Source organism: Papaver somniferum, chromosome 10 (assembly GCF_003573695.1).
Source record: "Papaver somniferum cultivar HN1 chromosome 10, ASM357369v1, whole genome shotgun sequence".
NCBI lineage: Eukaryota > Viridiplantae > Streptophyta > Magnoliopsida > Ranunculales > Papaveraceae > Papaver > Papaver somniferum.
Genome location: NC_039367.1, coordinates 19,877,864 through 19,897,489, shown reverse-complemented (window position 1 = coordinate 19,897,489; position 19,626 = coordinate 19,877,864). Strand labels below are relative to the sequence as shown.

Sequence of the window (19,626 nt, the reverse complement as noted above, 5' to 3'; positions counted from 1 at the left end):
CGGTAGTTTTTTTAACAAAATAATCTACCGATTTCGTATAATCGGCTAGTTTTATATTAATAATACTCCGATTACATCCATTACATAAAATTCAAACGGCCTTAACCTTACAATTTCGTCAAAAGCACCTAAATCCATACTCCTAATTGACCATAAAAGTATTAAAACAGATCATAACTTCCAGTGACCATAGAAATTGTCCCTCTTGATTTTGTAGCATCCTTCATGTTCAAATCGTTTCCCGTAGAGGTCCACATACCGGCGATCTGCAAGATTTCTCTGAAATTACGAATGAGTAACAAGTTAGTACTAACTTTTGTTAATGTGAGTTGGAGTTACAGAGATACTTACTCGTTTTTCATACGTCCACCAAGGAAAAGCGTTCCTAACAAACCGTTCCTCATATTCAAGTTTGTCAATCTCCTTATCGAGCGCATTCTTTCTCATCTTAATGTCATTGGATGATCTTCGAATTCGATTACCATCTAAGGCCTCAAATACCATTAAGATACGGTTCCATATCTGCTCTTCGGATTCCGATTTGTGGAGCTTGTGAACACGATCATGAGTAGTTACCACAACCCACGCTCTATAAATAGCACAATCTTCTTCTTCGGCAAAAGCAATATCCATGTTTTTTGTTATGAAAATTAAAACTGAAGATAGGAAAGAGTTTGGTGCAATTGGGGTGATAGATATGAGTTTCTTCATATAGGTTTAAGGTCCAACGGCTCTTTTTGTTTTTCCCAAAAACTCCAACGGCTAATTTGACGAAAGTTGAATGTGGAGAAACCAATAATCGGTAGGTATTGGATTCAGCATATCTACCGATTATGGTAGCTTTCAAAATTTGAATTTGCGGCAACTTATAATCGGTAGGTTTTGTAATGTATTTAACTCCCGATTAACGCTGAATCCAAAACACGAACCAAGAAATACTGCACCGACTACAATCGGAAGTCTGGGAAATATTTTGGCTTCCGATTGCATTCGGAGGGTAACAATGTTATCATATCCTCCGAATATATAAGGGTAATTTCGCCATTACGAATTATGCGAGATAAGGGCTGGCTACATTTTCCCTTGGGTGACCTTTTTTGTTTTAGTGTTGGCCCCTAAATCCTTTTGAGTGGCCCCTAAAAACGCGAGGAAAAATAATAGTACTACTGCAGTAAGATCTTCAGATTCAGGGTTCACCAACTAACGAAACTGGTTTGTGTGAACAAAAATCGAAGTAACATCGACAAGGAAAGTCTAGGCAGTGCCCATGAAAAGTGGGTCAATAGTATTATGGGATTTTTAACAAACTTCCACACTTGTAAATCCCGATTCAAAAAAATGCCACCGTTTTTTCAGAGTTTATTAAATGCCACACATTTGACCTTTTCCATCCAATTTTTTTGAGAAAACGGTTATATGTCGTTAGTGCCTACATGGCAGTAAATCGGTCATAGTAAAAGACATTTAAGTCCCCAAAACATCTAAAGTGCGTGTACTTACTGCTACAATTTCGGGATCGACCACAACGTACTCTACCAAGGGAATTCGAAAGGTCCACTTTCGGTTACTATGAAATTGTTTCTTGTGACGGGGTTGCTTCTTTGTTTGATTGCTATTATTAAAGCCAGGTCTTTGAAGAAAGCAAGGGAATCTCGTTTACGGGGTTTAATGCAGAGATTCAGATTTTGGGTAGGATTAGACATCGCAATATCGTGAGGTTATTAGGATTTTGTTCCAACCATGAGACCAATCTTTTGGTTTATGAGTACATGCCTAATGGAAGTTTAGGTGAAGTTCTTCATGGAGAAAAAGGAGGTGATTTGCATTGGGATACTAGGTATAAACTTGCAGTTGAAGCTGCAAGAGGGTTGTGTTATCTGCACCATGACTGTTCTCCTCCGATTCTTCACCGGGATGTGAAATCGAACAATATTATTCTAGATTCCAACATTGATGCTCGAGTCGCTGATTTTGGACTTGCTAAATTTCTTCAAGATTCTGGTACTTCTGAATACATGTCTGCTATTGCCGGCTCTTATGGGTATATTGCACCAGGTAAGATTAATGAATTCAGTACATGCATTTTGTAGATTTGTTAGTAGATGGGTCTTGAGATTTCAAACATCATACTTGTGCAGGGTCTATAATTCTGAAAATGAGATTTCTATTTTATCAGATTTTGGTATTTAGAACTACTGAGTGGTAGAAAACCAGTTGGTGATTTTGGAGATGGAGTTGGTATTGTTCATTGGGATACGACAGATTCAAAATCATCAGGAGTTTTGAAGATTCTTGATCCAAGACTTCCTTAGCAGAGAAGAAATCTTCTCACGATGTGACGAAGAAATTAAAGAGAAGGTCGTCGCAGAAATGGCTGATTTGACAGACAGAGAGTAGTGATAACAAAAGCGGTGGCAAGTTTCAGCGAGAAAGTACAAGATATGTCGTTGAATGATTCTGGTGGATTGACTTGATTATATAATAACGATTTATAGTGGTGAGTCATCTAAGTAAGACTGATTCAAATCGACCTAATAGTGTGAGTCATTGTCGAGTTTGGACCAACACGAATTCAAGGATAGTTAGGTAATGTTGACACGTTGTATTGACTTTTTCAATGATTATAGACCGAGTTAGTGGGCCCTGACGGAATATCTAACGGTTGTGTCATTTAATAAACTCTGAAAAAAACGGTGTCATTTTCTTGAATCGGGATTTGCAAGTGTGTCAGTTTGTTAAAATCCCCTACTATTATCACATTAGTCATCCACTGTGACAATAAAGTCTTTTATCCCCCACAAGGCCACATGTAAGTAATACCATTGAATATTACTACGAGTCTTGACACAACAACTACTATTCTTAGCAGAATAGTTATCTGTTTCCATTTGTCCATTAGCTCACTTCCTGTGATCCAAACTCCTTCACTCTCTATATAAACCCTCTCAGAAAAAGTTGGGTTTTCATTCATTTCATCTCTCTTCCATTTTTTTCATCTGATCTGATCTTGAAAAGATGGGTAAAATCAGTGTTATGTTGTGTTTTCTTCTAGTTTCCTTAGCATTAGTTAATGGTAAGAAAGAAGAAGATAGTTATAAAATAGAAGTTTTTGAGCTGAAGAAAGGAGATTTTTCTGTCAAGCTTACTAATTGGGGTGCATCTATCATGTCCATTGTTGTTCCTGACTCGTATGGTAAATTTACTTTCATTTCTTGCTATTTTTCTTTGTTTTTTCAAGCAGCATGCTAATTAATGTTTTGTTTCTTTGTTTTTTTTTCCAGGGAAATTAGCTGATATTGCTCTTGGTTATGATTCTGCTCTATCATATGTTGTGAGTGATGATCAATTTCTTCCTCTCTTTGTTGATTAGCTTTTTCGTGTGTTTGCTGCCCATGACTCCATTTTTTTACTTTGTTTCATTAAACCCAAGATAAAATAATTAAGCTTATCTAGCTGTCTAGTTTTGTCTCACTAGAATTTGAGTAATGATAAAAATTTTGTCTCAAAATAGAAATACTAGATATGTAGTCGTGTTGCCATGTTGTAGCTGATCGATGATAATAATGCTGGAAACGGTTGTCTCTCATTTTGGATTTTTTTTTTACACGATCATGTTTTGGATGTTAAGTGCTGTAATTTGCCGTCTATAGACGGCAAAAATTCTAATTACGGAGTGGATTGGGTCTGCCATCCTCTCACTCGTATTCCTGGTGCAGTGAATTACTATTTCAACTCTTTGAGTCTAATGACAAAACTTCTCTAATGTATGGGTATCTCCATGTCAAAGCATTGGGAAAGAGTGTGCGGTATAAACAACAAGTTTAACACAAAATAGCACTCATACAGTACATAATTCTTTGGCAATGCCGTGCCCTGTTTTATAAATTTTGGTTTGGGGAAAAAAATAACGTTTTAATTGGTTGCAGAACGACACAACCAACTTTGGCAGAAAAGTTGGGCGAGTTGCAAATAGAATAGGAGGAGCTAAGTTTACTTTAAACGGGGCCACTTACAAACTTAATGCCAATGACGGCAACAATATGCTTCATGGTAAGTATGTGTTATACTATGAATTCATAGAATATGTCAAACAGTAATATTTACGTCTTCTGCTTAATCTGATTATTGAACTGCTCAGAACCAGCACCCACTAACTCAATCATTGCATTGAATCAAATACAAATGTTGATTAGATTTCTATCTACTAATTTAGGCGGAGCTAAAGGATTCGGCAACCTGCTTTGGAAAGTGCAAAGCCATAAACCAGATGCTATCACTTTTAGTTACGATAGCTATGATAGTGAACAAGGTAAGAAATGAACTTGCAACGTCGAATTTACACTTTGGTCGGGAAACACATCAAAATTGCTTTATGAAGTTTAATAATATTCTCTTGAATATACAGGATTTCCTGGGAAGGTTTTGGTATCAGTCACATACAGGATAATGGGAAGTAACAAACTACTTGTTCACATGAAAGCCAAAGCTATTGACAAAGCCACACCAGTGAACCTGGCTCACCACACATACTTTAACCTTGGCGGCCATAACAGCGGGGATATCAAATCCAACAAGGTCCAGATTTTCGCTTCTCACATTACACCCACGGACTCTGGTCTCATCCCCACAGGCGTAATCTCCCCAGTTAAGGGCACACCATTTGATTTCCTTACTCCTCAAACCGTCGGAAGTAAGCTAAAAGATCTCCCAGGTGGGTTCGACATCAATTATGCACTTGATGGAGCCACAAGCAGCAAGAAGTTGAAGAAGACAGCAGTCGTCTCAGAAAGCAAATCGGGTAGAACTATGGAGTTGTGGAGTAATCAACCTGGTGTGCAGTTTTACACAGCAAATACTTTAGCAAATATGAAGGGAAAAGGAGGATATGTTTATGGGAATTATGCCGGACTTTGTTTGGAAACTCAAGCTTTCCAGACGCTGTTAATCACCCTAATTTCCCCTCTGTGATTGTGAACCCTGGTCAGAATTACAGCCATCTCATGCTTTTTAGGTTCACAACCAAAAATGTAAGCATCTAATGATCATTTACTTCACCTTCATCGCACATTGGAGGAGTAGGCCAGTGCTACTTTATTTTGGCGCTTTAGACTTATGAACTCCCTTAACAGTTGTTTGAGAAATGTTTTGTCAGCTCATACTGTTTCTTGTTGATGGTGTTTGTCCAAGAGGCATTAAACTTGTCAGCCATTTAGTTTCGAGTACTCTTTAGTTTTCAAGCCATTTATTTGTCTAAGATGCACTATATTAGTTTGACGGGCCGGATCCCTGCAAGACACCCTCTGGTTGAATTTGACACGTTTGATAGATATTGATAATATTGTAACCATTTTCACCGAGAAGTTTCCATACTTGTCTCACAAGAGTAACCATTTTCAGATTCCTAAAAATAAGATTCACAGAATTTGTGGCTTCTTTTGAGGTAACAATATATATCCATTGCAACTAATTTTGGTTGTCAATCCGGATATAAAAACCAAATACAAAACCCTAACTACATCGTTCATTCACCACTTTGTGGCGTGCATTTTGCTGTTGAAGAAGGACTATGGCTTCTCTTGGTGGTAGAAAAGTTTCGCTAAAGACTCTTCTAATACAGAAGAGGAAGAAGAAGAAGAAAATCGGTATGTGTTGATTCGGAAATATAACACCCACCATCTCTACATCCCAGGTAAATCTGTATGTTTTAATACTGTTTTCTCATTGCTTGATTATATCTCATGTTTTGGTTCATTCGTTTATTGATTTCTAATATTTTTGTGTACAATTTAGGTGAAGTGGAAGGGGTATGGTTCTGATTAGGATTCATGGGATCCCTCTTCCGTCTTTCACAGGTAGTTGATTTTGTTCTAAGTTATGTAATCTTAGATCTTTATGTCTTCCACAGTTGATGTGTTAGCCGCAGGAATATTTACTTCAGTTATGGTCTCTTTTAGGATGAATAAATGCTTTGGTTGCCCGAGTTTAGATATGTTGTTTTGGTATTTAACTGACTTTTGATATAAATCAGAAACGATTTGACATAATCTGTTTATTTCATACTGAATTTTTAGCATGTCCATGCAGAGATTATAATGAAGACGCTTGTCAAAGTCTTCGATACAACCACCCTGAGACCAGATTCAGGAATGAATGCGCAGATGACTTCTTTTTGTTGCAGGAATGGCAGCAACTTCACAATCAGTATATCGAGAGATTGTCCCGAGATGATGTCCAAGGCAGTGAAGATATTGGTCAGATTTTGCCTGACGAACTTGTAGTTGAAGTACTTTGCTATACAACTAAGGTTTGAAACCTTACTTTTGTTAATGTGTGTGTACAACTTTTGTTCAGGTTTTATTTATTTTATAATTCAAAACGGGTTTTCTATTCAGAATCTGGAGATGACAATCCACTGACTGCGGATGATGCTTGCACAACAGTAATTTTTTTTTTGACATTTTAAAAAAAAAAAATTACTCTTGTGCAAGCATCATCCGCAGTATGGGTTCTTTCTTTTCTTTTCTTCGTTCATTGATTTTTATGCATCTCATTGTAGTTTATGGAATGACTGTTCTTACGTTGGTTTGTCTTCACGTCGATGGGTGTCATTATTTCTATGACACGTCCTATTGCGAAAACTTTGTACATTTGAGAATCTACGCACAGGTAATGAACTGTAGGTTTTCTCAAATGTACAAAGTTCTTCGCAATAGGAATGCTGAAGAACCATTAGACGATGACAAGAACTACCAGATGCTTGTAACAATGTTAAATTTTTGAATCCAAATTACGAAGAAAATGTTATAAGTTCTCACTGTTGGGAACTGATTATTCTCCATTAAAAAAATCAACTGAGAATGAGATAGAAGAAGAAACAGATGATGATGCTCAAAAGCGTCTGACCGTATGACAATGATGAGCATGAAATTGAGAAGATCATAGGTGTATGTTATGGTGACCCCAAACGGTAATAAAAAACATGGCTTATACTTTAAGGTATTGCTTTTGCAAGTTCCAATTGCTTAGTCGCCTGTATCCCTTTTGTATATTCTATATTCTTACATATTGGTTCATTCATTTACTGATTTCTGAATTTTTTTTCTTCTATAGTTTAGGTGAAGTGGAAGGGGTATGTACCATATGGTTCTGATTCATGGGATTCTTCATAAGCCCTGAGTAAGTTACTGTACTTGGAACTTTGTACATATAGATAATCTTTACATGTCCTGTTTTAACATGGTCCTGTACCAAAGGTGCAGTGTAATAATATTTGTGGCAATATGCAGGAATTGTGAGGACCTTTTTAACCCAGGCTACAAGTACAATATGCTGCTGCCACATGGAAGTGTATACCAATGCTGCTCAGTTTAAAACAGCAGTGTTGCTCTGTCAAACACAACTGCCATGTAAATAATGTTAGTTACTGTTGATTTCCTGGCTGGTAGAAGTCTACTTGATTTTTAGTGTTTCAAGTCTCACTAATTCTCTTGTAGAGTGAATTACTATTTGTGAAAAATACTAGAACCACCCTACTATATGGGTTCAATATTTAGAAGCCCCACAAAATGGATCCTCCACTATCAACTCCATACTTTCATATTTGATATTTCCAGGCCCAATACTTTCATTTTTAAGGCTTCATAATGAAAATGTTTTTTCGCTATGACAACTTTACCCTTTTCTATTTAAACAAGAATAAAATCAGTAGATATTTTCATTTCTAAATGTGAAAAATACTGGAACCACCCTACTATATGGGTTCAATATTTAGAAGCCCCACAAAATGGATCCTCCACTATCAACTCCATACTTTCATATTTTGATATTTCCAGGCCCAATACTTTCATTTTTAGGGCTTCATAATGAAAATGTTTTTTTCGCTATGACAACTTTACCCTTTTCTATTTAAACAAGAATAAAATCAGTAGATATTTTCATTTCTAAATTTTCTTTCTCTCTCTTGCCTCTCTCTCGTCTGTGGAGAAACCATTTCTAGGGTTTTCTGAGATTCATTTTCCACCTTGCGAATTGATTTGATTAAATGGAGATTTCGTAAAAATCATTCATCGTTGATGGAGAAGATATCAGAGAAGATTCATTCACATGATTCATCATCATCGTCTTCATCTGATTCTGATAATGAAAGGGAAGTTAAACATCAGTCAGTACCTAAATCTTCATCAGCAAAAGGTGTTCATTCTGCTATTAATCGCCTCTTGGGAACGAAGAAACCTGTTAATCATGTCTGTGGTGGTGGAAAGCGTAAGAATCTCACTACTGATTTTTTGTGATTTTTTGTAGATTTGTTTGGTAGTTTGGTGGTTGATCTAGGTGTTTTGAGGTTGAATTTTGAGCTTGAAGTTCTAGATTTGGTTTGATTTTGTTTGGATTTGAAATAATTTCTGATCTGGTTTTAGTGGACTTAGTTGCATGTTATTGGAGGTGAATAATGATTTGTTTTACTGTTAATTTCATGATGCACTTGATTGGGGTTTGTATGTAAAGTTGATGTCAATTCCTAGATGTTTAGTTTGTTTTGCTTGTCTGTGATCTTATCGAGGTTTGAGTGGCTGTAATTTCTGTGTTTTTGTATACTTAGATTAGGATATATGAATCAATTAAATATTAAACATGTAAAAATTGAAGCTATATTGATCGGTATCTCACTTTGTAGCTGAACTGATTGATTTCGTCGATCTGATTAGATTTACGAAGGTGGAATGTGGGTATTACCAAGCTTGTTATAGTTTTATTTATAAGAACTTGCAATATATATAACATAAACTTTATATCCCAGGATGTGTAACTAGCTGTTACACATCCTGGTAGTTACTGCTAGATCATCATCCAAACTGAATGATGGCCCTTTACTGAGAACAAGCTGGCCATAAAGCAATTGTTGAACAATGTTATCTAGTCATTTTAATATGCATGATATACCTTTTCATAATAACTTGCAATATACATAACATAAACTTTATATCCCAGGATGTGTAACTAGCAGTTACACATCCTGCTAGTTACAGGTTTCGGATAACTAGCAGTTAGACATCCATATCCAACATATATAGATACCTAGAAATGTGGAAATCACAATCAAATTTTATGGAGTCATGTTTACTTGAAAATGTTGAAAATGTTGAAAATTTTTTTCTCTTTGTTCGACTTTTTACATGAAAATGTTGCATTCTTTCCATTAAGGTTGCATTCTTTTCATTCTGGTTCGATTTTAGTTTGCTTATCTTGAATCTTGGCCTACAAATATGCAGTTTGATTAAAGAATTTGTGGTGGTGTTGATGGTGGAGGTGAAGGTGAAGGTTTTGGAAGAGGATGCGGAGGCAGTGGTGGTGATGGATCAGGTTTTGAGGATAATTTGGATTTGGAGTTAGTGATGGTGTTTTGATATGAAGCTGAGAAGTTTGGTATGGATGTTGGAGCCGTACTGTACATTGTAAGTTGGAGATACTTTACATGATCTTGCTAGAGCATTTTGAACAATCAAAAGTTGATATTGGTTCTTCAGGTGACTATTTATTGGTTTCAAATGGTATTTTGTTGGTTTTTATCTGGTACTGAAAGGAAATCAAGGTTGAGACGAGAATTACAGACACTATAAGTCCACCAATGTGACGAGAACTACAGTCATTATATCTGTGTCATTCCCTTCTAGATACTCATACAAGGTCTTTCTCAATTCGCTTGTTTGAACATGACTGTATATTATTTTCTCAGACGTCTTTACCTTTTTATTGTCAGCATAACTTGTCAACTAAAATGTGTTGCATTGTTAACTTCCTAGGGATACTCAGGATATGATACGGTCGGGAAACCTTAAACTTCGTTGTTCGGTTGGTGAAAGTTTAGTGTTTACAAACAAGTTCACTGGCACATTAGTCAGTGTATCGAGATTCTGATAGAAATGTCTTTCTCCCCCTCTTGTTTTTTTTTTGGATATAATGTACTTGACTATGCAATGGTTTGCCTATATTTAATATATTAGTATTGTATAAATTTTTTTCTGGATAAGATATATATATTTGAGTGGCTATAAAATCGGTATTGTACGTTTTATGGTTGGGAAAAATAGTACTAAAATGTATTCGGTAATCTTAGGCTCAAGGTTATGTGACCGTTGAAGAAGTAGAGAGGCGTTTTTCCTGGTCATTCGGCCGTGCTACAGATGCTTTAATTTGGAAACTTTACTCGAAGTAAGTTTTCCGTTTTAGTTTTCAATTGATTTCCATTTTAGTTGACATGATTTCTCCTTGGTTTTCATTTCAAACCAATCAATCTGTTGAAAATTTGCAGGTATATGAAACCCATGGCCGTTTAGCTCTGGAAGCTGAGGACTTTCCGGAGTTTAATCAGGTTGGCTACTGATTTGCTGTAAGTTATCTGACCTTTATTGGATGTGTAACTATTAGTTACACATGCTAATTAGATGTGTAACTTCTAGGTACACAAGCTAAATGGATGTGTAGCTACCAGTTACACATGCTAATTAGATGTGTAACTTATAGATACACATCGCTAGGTACACAGTCCCATGAAATAATGCATATTTTTGTTGTTTTTTTCCATATTTGACACGTTTTGGTGGTAGAGGTGGTGGTATAGGAACAGGTTTGTATGAGGATTTGAAACCAGTGGTGGTGTTCTATTGGAATAGGTATTGGAACAGGTATTCAACTTTCTCTTGCAAGCAAGTCATTATCTATACAAATCAGGCAGTCAGTTGAATGATAAAATAAATGACTTCATGTATTGTAACTTATAGATACACATGCTAAATGGATGTGCAGGTACTAGTTACACATGCTAATAAATAGATGTGTATCTACTAGTTACACAAGCTAATTATATGTGTAACTTCTAGGTACACATGCTGATTGGATAGGATATAAAGTCTATGTTTCATCGTATGGATGCAATTTAAATTTTTTTTGAGTTGCTTTCTTCTTTTGAACTTGCCACATTGAAGTGCGTCAGTTTGCTATGAATTGCTAGTTTGAACTGTTCGTTCACTATAAATTATAAATTGCTGATTCAAATGTGAATTATGGTTTTCTTAACAGGATTTGTAGTGAGGACAAGCTTATGTCTTGGTCATTTCACAGCTGAAGGTGATGTTGAGTTCAAGGTTGTTCTTTTTGTTCCTCCAAAGGCTCCTCATGATCTGTGTGGGAGTTACTACACTGCCCAGGTACCTTAACTTTTTGATGGGTTTGATGTTTACATTTAGTGTTTTAATGAAGTCCGTTGTATTTAATTAGCTTGTATGCTTTCCGTACTAATTAGGAAACATTTATAGCTCGTATTCAATTTAGATGTTTCATAGTAGAACATGTGATATACACAAGTTATTTATATGTGTAACTTCAAGTTACACATGTTATATGCTTGTATAACTTCTAATTACACAAGTAGGATGCATGTGTAACTCTGAATTACACTAGACATATGCATAAGTAACTTCTAATTACACATGCTAAAATGAACAAACTTTGCAACCAAAAATTACACATGCCAGTTACACAAGCTAGTTGGATGTGTAACCGCTAGCTACACATGCTAGTTGGATGTGTAACTGCCAATTACACATGCTATTTCAGTGTGTTAAAGTTGAAAATATATTTGTCTCGTTTTCTGAAAAGTAGTATTGCTCTCTTACTGACAAGTTTAATGAGACTAATATTTTGGGTAAGGGTGGGTTTGGATGTGTTTATAGAGCTCATATTGATGATGACAATCTCATTGCATCTTTCAAGAGATTGAATTGCAAAAGACAAGATGCAGAAACTGAATTTAAGGTTTACTCAACTTCATTTATAGAGATCATTGCGAAGTTTTCTTTTTCATTTTTTGGTCATTCTGATGTTAGACTGAATTCGAATTACAGAATGAAGTATATTCGTTGAGTAGTATTTGACATTCAACTATAATTTCCCTACTGGGTTATTGTATTTATGGCGAGACGAAGTTCATATTTTACCAATTGATGTATAATGGATCTATAGAAACTCAATTGCACGGCATAACTATTACTTTTTGAACGTTTTATGTCAGACGTTACTGAAACTTGTAAAGGTTGACACTATTTTGATTGACATTACAGGACCTTCTCATGGATCGACTCTCACGTGGAACCTGCGAATGAAAATTTCTCTTGATACTGCAAGGTTAGTACAACATGCATCGATTTATATGTCGTTTCTTATTCTTCGGTTGCCAGGAAATGTTGAACCCTTAACTCGTATTTTTACCGCAGAAATCAGTGGTTTGAAAATTATAACATTTGGTAATCATGCTTATGTTCTTGCCTTAATTTATTGAATTCCAATATGAATGTGTAATTGTTAGTTAAACTAGTCAGATGTATGTGAAAGTGAATATGTTGTTCATTTAATCTTATAAAAACTGATTGCTTGTTGTTATATTTCAGGATTCCGATAACTTCATAAAAGCTAATTGATTATATGTGATATCGGTCTCGCTGGAATTGGAGTTGATGTTGAATACACAAGTCAAATGCATGTGTCACTCTCAGTTACACTAGATAGATGCTTATGTAACTCTCAATTACACTAAAAAATTGTTGTAAATAAATATTAAATTAATACATATATTTGTAATAATTTTGGGCTTAGTTTTAAATTTTATTTAATTAGGGGCTTAGTTTTAAATTTTATTTAATTATGTGCTTGACAATAAATAAAAGGGTATGAATGTCCTTTAATAACTCGGGGCTTAGATTTAAATTTCTTTTAATTAAGGGCCTCATATTATGGGTTATCCATGGGTTGGGCCTGAGCCTAATTTTTGTGAAAAATACTAGAACCACCCTACTATATGGGTTCAATATTTAGAAGCCCCACAAAATGGATCCTCCACTATCAACTCCATACTTTCATATTTTGATATTTCCAGGCCCAATACTTTCATTTTTAGGGCTTCATAATGAAAATGTTTTTTCGCTATGACAACTTTACCCTTTTCTATTTAAACAAGAATAAAATCAGTAGATATTTTCATTTCTAAATTTTCTTTCTCTCTCTTGCCTCTCTCTCGTCTGTGGAGAAACCATTTCTAGGGTTTTCTGAGATTCATTTTCCACCTTGCGAATTGATTTGATTCAATGGAGATTTCGTAAAAATCATTCATCGTTGATGGAGAAGATATCAGAGAAGATTCATTCACATGATTCATCATCATCGTCTTCATCTGATTCTGATAATGAAAGGGAAGTTAAACATCAGTCAGTACCTAAATCTTCATCAGCAAAAGGTGTTCATTCTGCTATTAATCGCCTCTTGGGAACGAAGAAACCTGTTAATCATGTCTGTGGTGGTGGAAAGCGTAAGAATCTCACTACTGATTTTTTGTGATTTTTTGTAGATTTGTTTGGTAGTTTGGTGGTTGATCTAGGTGTTTTGAGGTTGAATTTTGAGCTTGAAGTTCTAGATTTGGTTTGATTTTGTTTGGATTTGAAATAATTTCTGATCTGGTTTTAGTGGACTTAGTTGCATGTTATTGGAGGTGAATAATGATTTGTTTTACTGTTAATTTCATGATGCACTTGATTGGGGTTTGTATGTAAAGTTGATGTCAATTCCTAGATGTTTAGTTTGTTTTGCTTGTCTGTGATCTTATCGAGGTTTGAGTGGCTGTAATTTCTGTGTTTTTGTATACTTAGATTAGGATATATGAATCAATTAAAATTAAACATGTAAAAATTGAAGCTATATTGATCGGTATCTCACTTTGTAGCTGAACTGATTGATTTCGTCGATCTGATTAGATTTACGAAGGTGGAATTTGGGTATTACCAAGCTTGTTATAGTTTTTATAAGAACTTGCAATATATATAACATAAACTTTATATCCCAGGATGTGTAACTAGCAGTTACACATCCTGGTAGTTACTGCTAGATCATCATCCAAACTGAATGATGGTCCTTTACTGAGAACAAGCTGGCCATAAAGCAATGTTGAACAATGTTATCTAGTCATTTTAATATGCATGATATACCTTTTCATAAGAACTTTCAATATACATAACATAAACTTTATATCCCAGGATGTGTAACTAGCAGTTACACATCCTGCTAGTTACAGGTTTCGGATAACTAGCAGTTAGACATCCATATGCCAACATATATAGATACCTAGAAATGTGGAAATCACAATCAAATTTTATGGAGTCATGTTTACCTGAAGCTCACTCGACAACACCATCCTCATCTGCTTAACCACTTTTTTGGTATCATTATCAACACCACCACTCCCTGCAATCCACACGTACACGTAAACAATGTATATAGTTATTAAGATCCTTATTTTTCTGAAAATTCATTTGGTCAATATTGTCCTAGTAATTGAAAACAGAAACACTGAAGATATACTTTGCTTCATGTCTTAGCAATTGAAAATCAGAAACTTGCATTCATGGACAAGCATTATAAGATTATATTGAATTAAATTATCTTTTGCGAAGGTACAGAAGTATAGATTGACTTAAGGTAATGAGAATCACAGAACATGTAGCTTATTTGTTTGAGCAAGATTGTTACTGAAATTTGAAACAGTCAAGTTTGTTGAAGGTAAACTTCAAGACATGCATTTGTGTATTCCTTTTCAATCATCATAAGAGAATAGAATTACCGCAATAGCTAACGAAACATAACATGTAGCTTATCCAACAAACACATTTCCGATGCCAGTGAACTTCCCTCTGCAAATAATTGATAAGACAAGTTAAAGATCACCATTACTTCACATATCAATTTGTTTACTTTACAGTCCACCTACATGTCTTTTTGAATTTGAGAGTTGAGAAATTATTTTGTTACGATATGGCCCAGAATTATTTTAGTAAAATTGGTTGGTTGATTTGTGAATGCTTAGATTTCTCGTTATGATTAATGTGTTGTGAATTTTCTGCTGCTGCAGCTGCTGATGTTTTCTTATGGAGGAACAAGAAGATTTCAGCTAGTGTTCTTGGTGGAGCTACTGTTACATGGGTTTTATTTGAATTGTTGGAATACCACTTGCTCACTTTGGTCTGCCACTGTTCTATATTGACTTTGGTTGTTCTGTTCATGTGGTGAATGCATCTACCTTCATCCAAAAGTGAGTCGATTGATTGAGCGTTTGCAAGTTTTCCAATGGATTCTTTTCTTCTGGAGTTGTTTCCTATGAATTTGTTATTGTTCTTTTCGGGTCTCGCCCAAATATTCCTGGAGTCCATCTTCCTGAGGTAAAGAAGATCGAGAAAGTCATCAGCAGTGAAAGATCGAGAAGACTTCATCACCAGAAATTATTGAACATGTAAATTTCTTCTGTTGCAATCATTTTAATTCGATCAAAATAATTAGTGATAGATCTCAATATGGAATTCAAAAAATTTTCATAAATCTCAAAAACTGAAAACTTCAATTTCATTTCGAGAAGATCGAGAAGACTATGAAGTAAATTGATAGGTGAAATGATGGTGATCTTTAACTTGTCTTGTCTCTTATTTGCAGATAGAAGTTCACTGGCATCGGTAAATCTAAGAGGAAACGCCTGGAATATCCCTTGGTAACCACAATTCTACTGAAATACCCATATTGTTGCGTACCTTCTAGTTACACAAGTTAAGTGGATGTGTAACTTCAAGTTACACAGACTAAATAAATGTGTAGTTTCTAGTTACACATGCTAATTAGATGTGTAACTTTTACTTACACATACTGTTTGAATGTGTAACTTCTGTTTACATAGATTTTACTTACGTATAGTAATGGTTGTTATACTAATAATTTATGTGTAAAATTATTCTGTTACATTGTTAACCAGTGAGTTGTGTATTTTTTTCTCAGACGATAGTCAGAATCTCTTTGTTCGACTTTTTACTTGAAAATGTTGCATTCTTTCCATTAAGGTTGCATTCTTTTCATTGGTTCGATTTTAGTTTGCTTATCTTGAATCTTGGCCTACAAATATGCAGTTTGATTAAAGAATTTGTGGTGGTGTTGATGGTGGAGGTGCAGGTTTTGGAAGAGGATGCGGAGGCAGTGGTGGTGATGGATCAGGTTTTGAGGATAATTTGGATTTGGAGTTAGTGGTGGTGTTTTGATATGAAGCTGAGAAGTTTGGTATGGATGTTGGAGCCGTACTGTACATGTAAGTTGGATACTTTACATGATCTTGCTAGAGCATTTTGAACAATCAAAAGTTGATATTGGTTCTTCAGGTGACTATTTATTGGTTTCAAATGGTATTTTGTTGGTTTTTATCTGGTACTGAAAGGAAATCAAGGTTGAGACGAGAATTACAGACACTATAAGTCCACCAATGTGACGAGAACTACAGTCATTATATCTGTGTCATTCCCTTCTAGATACTCATACAAGGTCTTTCTCAATTCGCTTGTTTGAACATGACTGTATATTATTTTCTCAGACGTCTTTACCTTTTTATTGTCAGCATAACTTGTCAACTAAAATGTTGCATTGTTAACTTCCTAGGGATACTCAGGATATGATACGGTCGGGAAACCTTAAACTTCGTTGTTCGGTTGGTGAAAGTTTAATGTTTACAAACAAGTTCACTGGCACATTAGTCAGTGTATCGAGATTCTGATAGAAATGTCTTTCTCCCCTTTTTTGTTTTTTTTGGGATATAATGTACTTGACTATGCAATGGTTTGCCTATATTTAATATATTAGTATTGTATAAATTTTTTCTGGATAAGATATATATATTTGAGTGGCTATAAAATCGGTATTGTACGTTTTATGGTTGGAAAAATAGTACTAAAATGTATTCGGTAATCTTAGGCTCAAGGTTATGTGACCGTTGAAGAAGTAGAGAGGCGTTTTTCCTGGTCATTCGGCCGTGCTACAGATGCTTTAATTTGGAAACTTTACTCGAAGTAAGTTTTCCGTTTTAGTTTTCAATTGATTTCCATTTTAGTTGACATGATTTTCCTTGGTTTTCATTTCAAACCAATCAATCTGTTGAAAATTTGCAGGTATATGAAACCCATGGCCGTTTAGCTCTGGAGGCTGAGGACTTTCGGAGTTTAATCAGGTTGGCTACTGATTTGCTGTAAGTTATCTGACCTTTATTGGATGTGTAACTATTAGTTACACATGCTAATTAGATGTGTAACTTCTAGGTACACAAGCTAAATGGATGTGTAGCTACCAGTTACACATGCTAATAGATGTGTAACTTATAGATACACATCGCTAGGTACACAGTCCCATGAAATAATGCATATTTTTGTTGTTTTTTTCCAGATTCGACACGTTTGGTGGTAGAGGTGGTGGTATAGGAACAGGTTTGTATGAGGATTTGAAACCAGTGGTGGTGTTCTATTGGAATAGGTATTGGAACAGGTATTCAACTTTCTCTTGCAAGCAAGTCATTATCTATACAAATCAGGCAGTCAGTTGAGTGATAAAATAAATGACTTCATGTATTGTAACTTATAGATACACATGCTAAATGGATGTGCAGGTACTAGTTACACATGCTAATAAATAGATGTGTATCTACTAGTTACACAAGCTAATTATATGTGTAACTTCTAGGTACACATGCTGATTGGATAGGATATAAAGTCTATGTTTCATCGTATGGATGCAATTTAATTTTTTTTTGAGTTGCTTTCTTCTTTTGAACTTGCCACATTGAAGTGCGTCAGTTTGCTATGAATTGCTAGTTTGAACTGTTCGTTCACTATAAATTATAAATTGCTGATTCAAATGTGAATTATGGTTTTCTTAACAGGATTTGTAGTGAGGACAAGCTTATGTCTTGAGTCATTTCACAGCTGAAGGTGATGTTGAGTTCAAGGTTGTTCTTTTTGTTCCTCCAAAGGCTCCTCATGATCTGTGTGGGAGTTACTACATGCCAGGTACCTTAACTTTTTGATGGGTTTGATGTTTACATTTAGTGTTTTAATGAAGTCCGTTGTATTTAATTAGCTTGTATGCTTCCGTAGTAATTAGGAAACATTTATAGCTCGTATTCAATTTAGATGTTTCATAGTAGAACATGTGATATACACAAGTTATTTATATGTGTAACTTCAAGTTACACATGTTATATGCTTGTAAACTTCTAATTACACAAGTAGATGCATGTGTAACTCTAATTACACTAGACATATGCATAAGTAACTTCTAATTACACATGCTAAAATGAACAAACTTTGCAACCAAAAATTACACATGCCAGTTACACAAGCTAGTTGGATGTGTAACCGCTAGATACACATGCTAGTTGGATGTGTAACTGCCAATTACACATGCTATTTCAGTGTGTTAAAGTTGAAAATATATTTGTCTCGTTTTCTGAAAAGTAGTATTGCTCTCTTACTGACAAGTTTAATGAGACTAATATTTTGGGTAAGGGTGGGTTGGATGTGTTTATAGAGCTCATATTGATGATGACAATCTCATTGCATCTTTCAAGAGATTGAATTGCAAAAGACAAGATGCAAAACTGAATTTAAGGTTTACTCAACTTCATTTATAGAGATCATTGCGAAGTTTTCTTTTTCATTTTTTGGTCATTCTGATGTTAGACTGAATTCGAATTACAGAATGAAGTATATTCGTTGAGTAGTATTTGACATTCAACTATAATTTCCCTACTGGGTTATTGTATTTATGGCGAGACGAAGTTCATATTTTACCAATTGATGTATAATGGATCTATAGAAACTTAATTGCACGGCATAACTATTACTTTTTGAACGTTTTATGTCAGACGTTACTGAAACTTGTAAAGGTTGACACTATTTTGATTGACATTACAGGACCTTCTCATGGATCGACTCTCACGTGGCGCATGCGAATGAAAATTTCTCTTGATACTGCAAGGTTAGTCCAGCATGCCTCGATTTATATGTCGTTTCTTATTCTTCGGTTGCCAGGAAATGTTGAACCCTTAACTCGTATTTTTACCGCAGAAATCAGTGGTTTGAAAATTATAACATTTGGTAATCATGCTTATGTTCTTTCCTTAATTTATTGAATTCCAATATGAATGTGTAACTGTTAGTTAAACTAGTCAGATGTATGTGAAAGTGAATATGTTGTTCATTTAATCTTATAAAAACTGATTGCTTGTTGTTATATTTCAGGATTCCGATAACTTCATAAAAGCTAATTGATTATATGTGATATCGGTCTCGCCGGAATTGGAGTTGATGTTGAATACACAAGTCAAATGCATGTGTCACTCTCAGTTACACTAGATAGATGCCTATGTAACTCTCAATTACACTAAAAAATTGTTGTAAATAAATATTAAATTAATACATATATTTGTAATAATTTTGGGCTTAGTTTTAAATTTTATTTAATTAGGGGCTTAGTTTTAAATTTTATTTAATTATGGGCTTGACAATAAATAAAAGGGTATGAATGTCCTTTAATAACTCGGGGCTTAGATTTAAATTTCTTTTAATTAAGGGCCTCATATTATGGGTTATCCATGGGTTGGGCCTGAGCCTAATTTTTGTGAAAAATACTAGAACCACCCTACTATATGGGTTCAATATTTAGAAGCCCCACAAAATGGATCCTCCACTATCAACTCCATACTTTAATATTTTGATATTTCCAGGC

The 19,626-nt window shown here is 34.9% G+C and overlaps 1 long non-coding RNA gene and 1 pseudogene across 1 annotated transcript; both read left to right on the top strand.

Moving 5' to 3' along the window:
- Positions 1-2,887: 2,887 nt before the first annotated feature.
- Positions 2,888-5,296, top strand: LOC113317109 (annotated as a pseudogene).
- Positions 5,297-5,554: 258 nt separating this feature from the next.
- On the top strand, positions 5,555-7,168 carry LOC113317921. The gene is made up of 4 exons (XR_003344126.1): positions 5,555-5,689; positions 5,791-5,852; positions 6,085-6,304; positions 7,111-7,168. It is a non-coding gene; the product is annotated as an uncharacterized LOC113317921 (long non-coding RNA).
- The last annotated feature ends 12,458 nt before the right edge of the window (positions 7,169-19,626 follow it).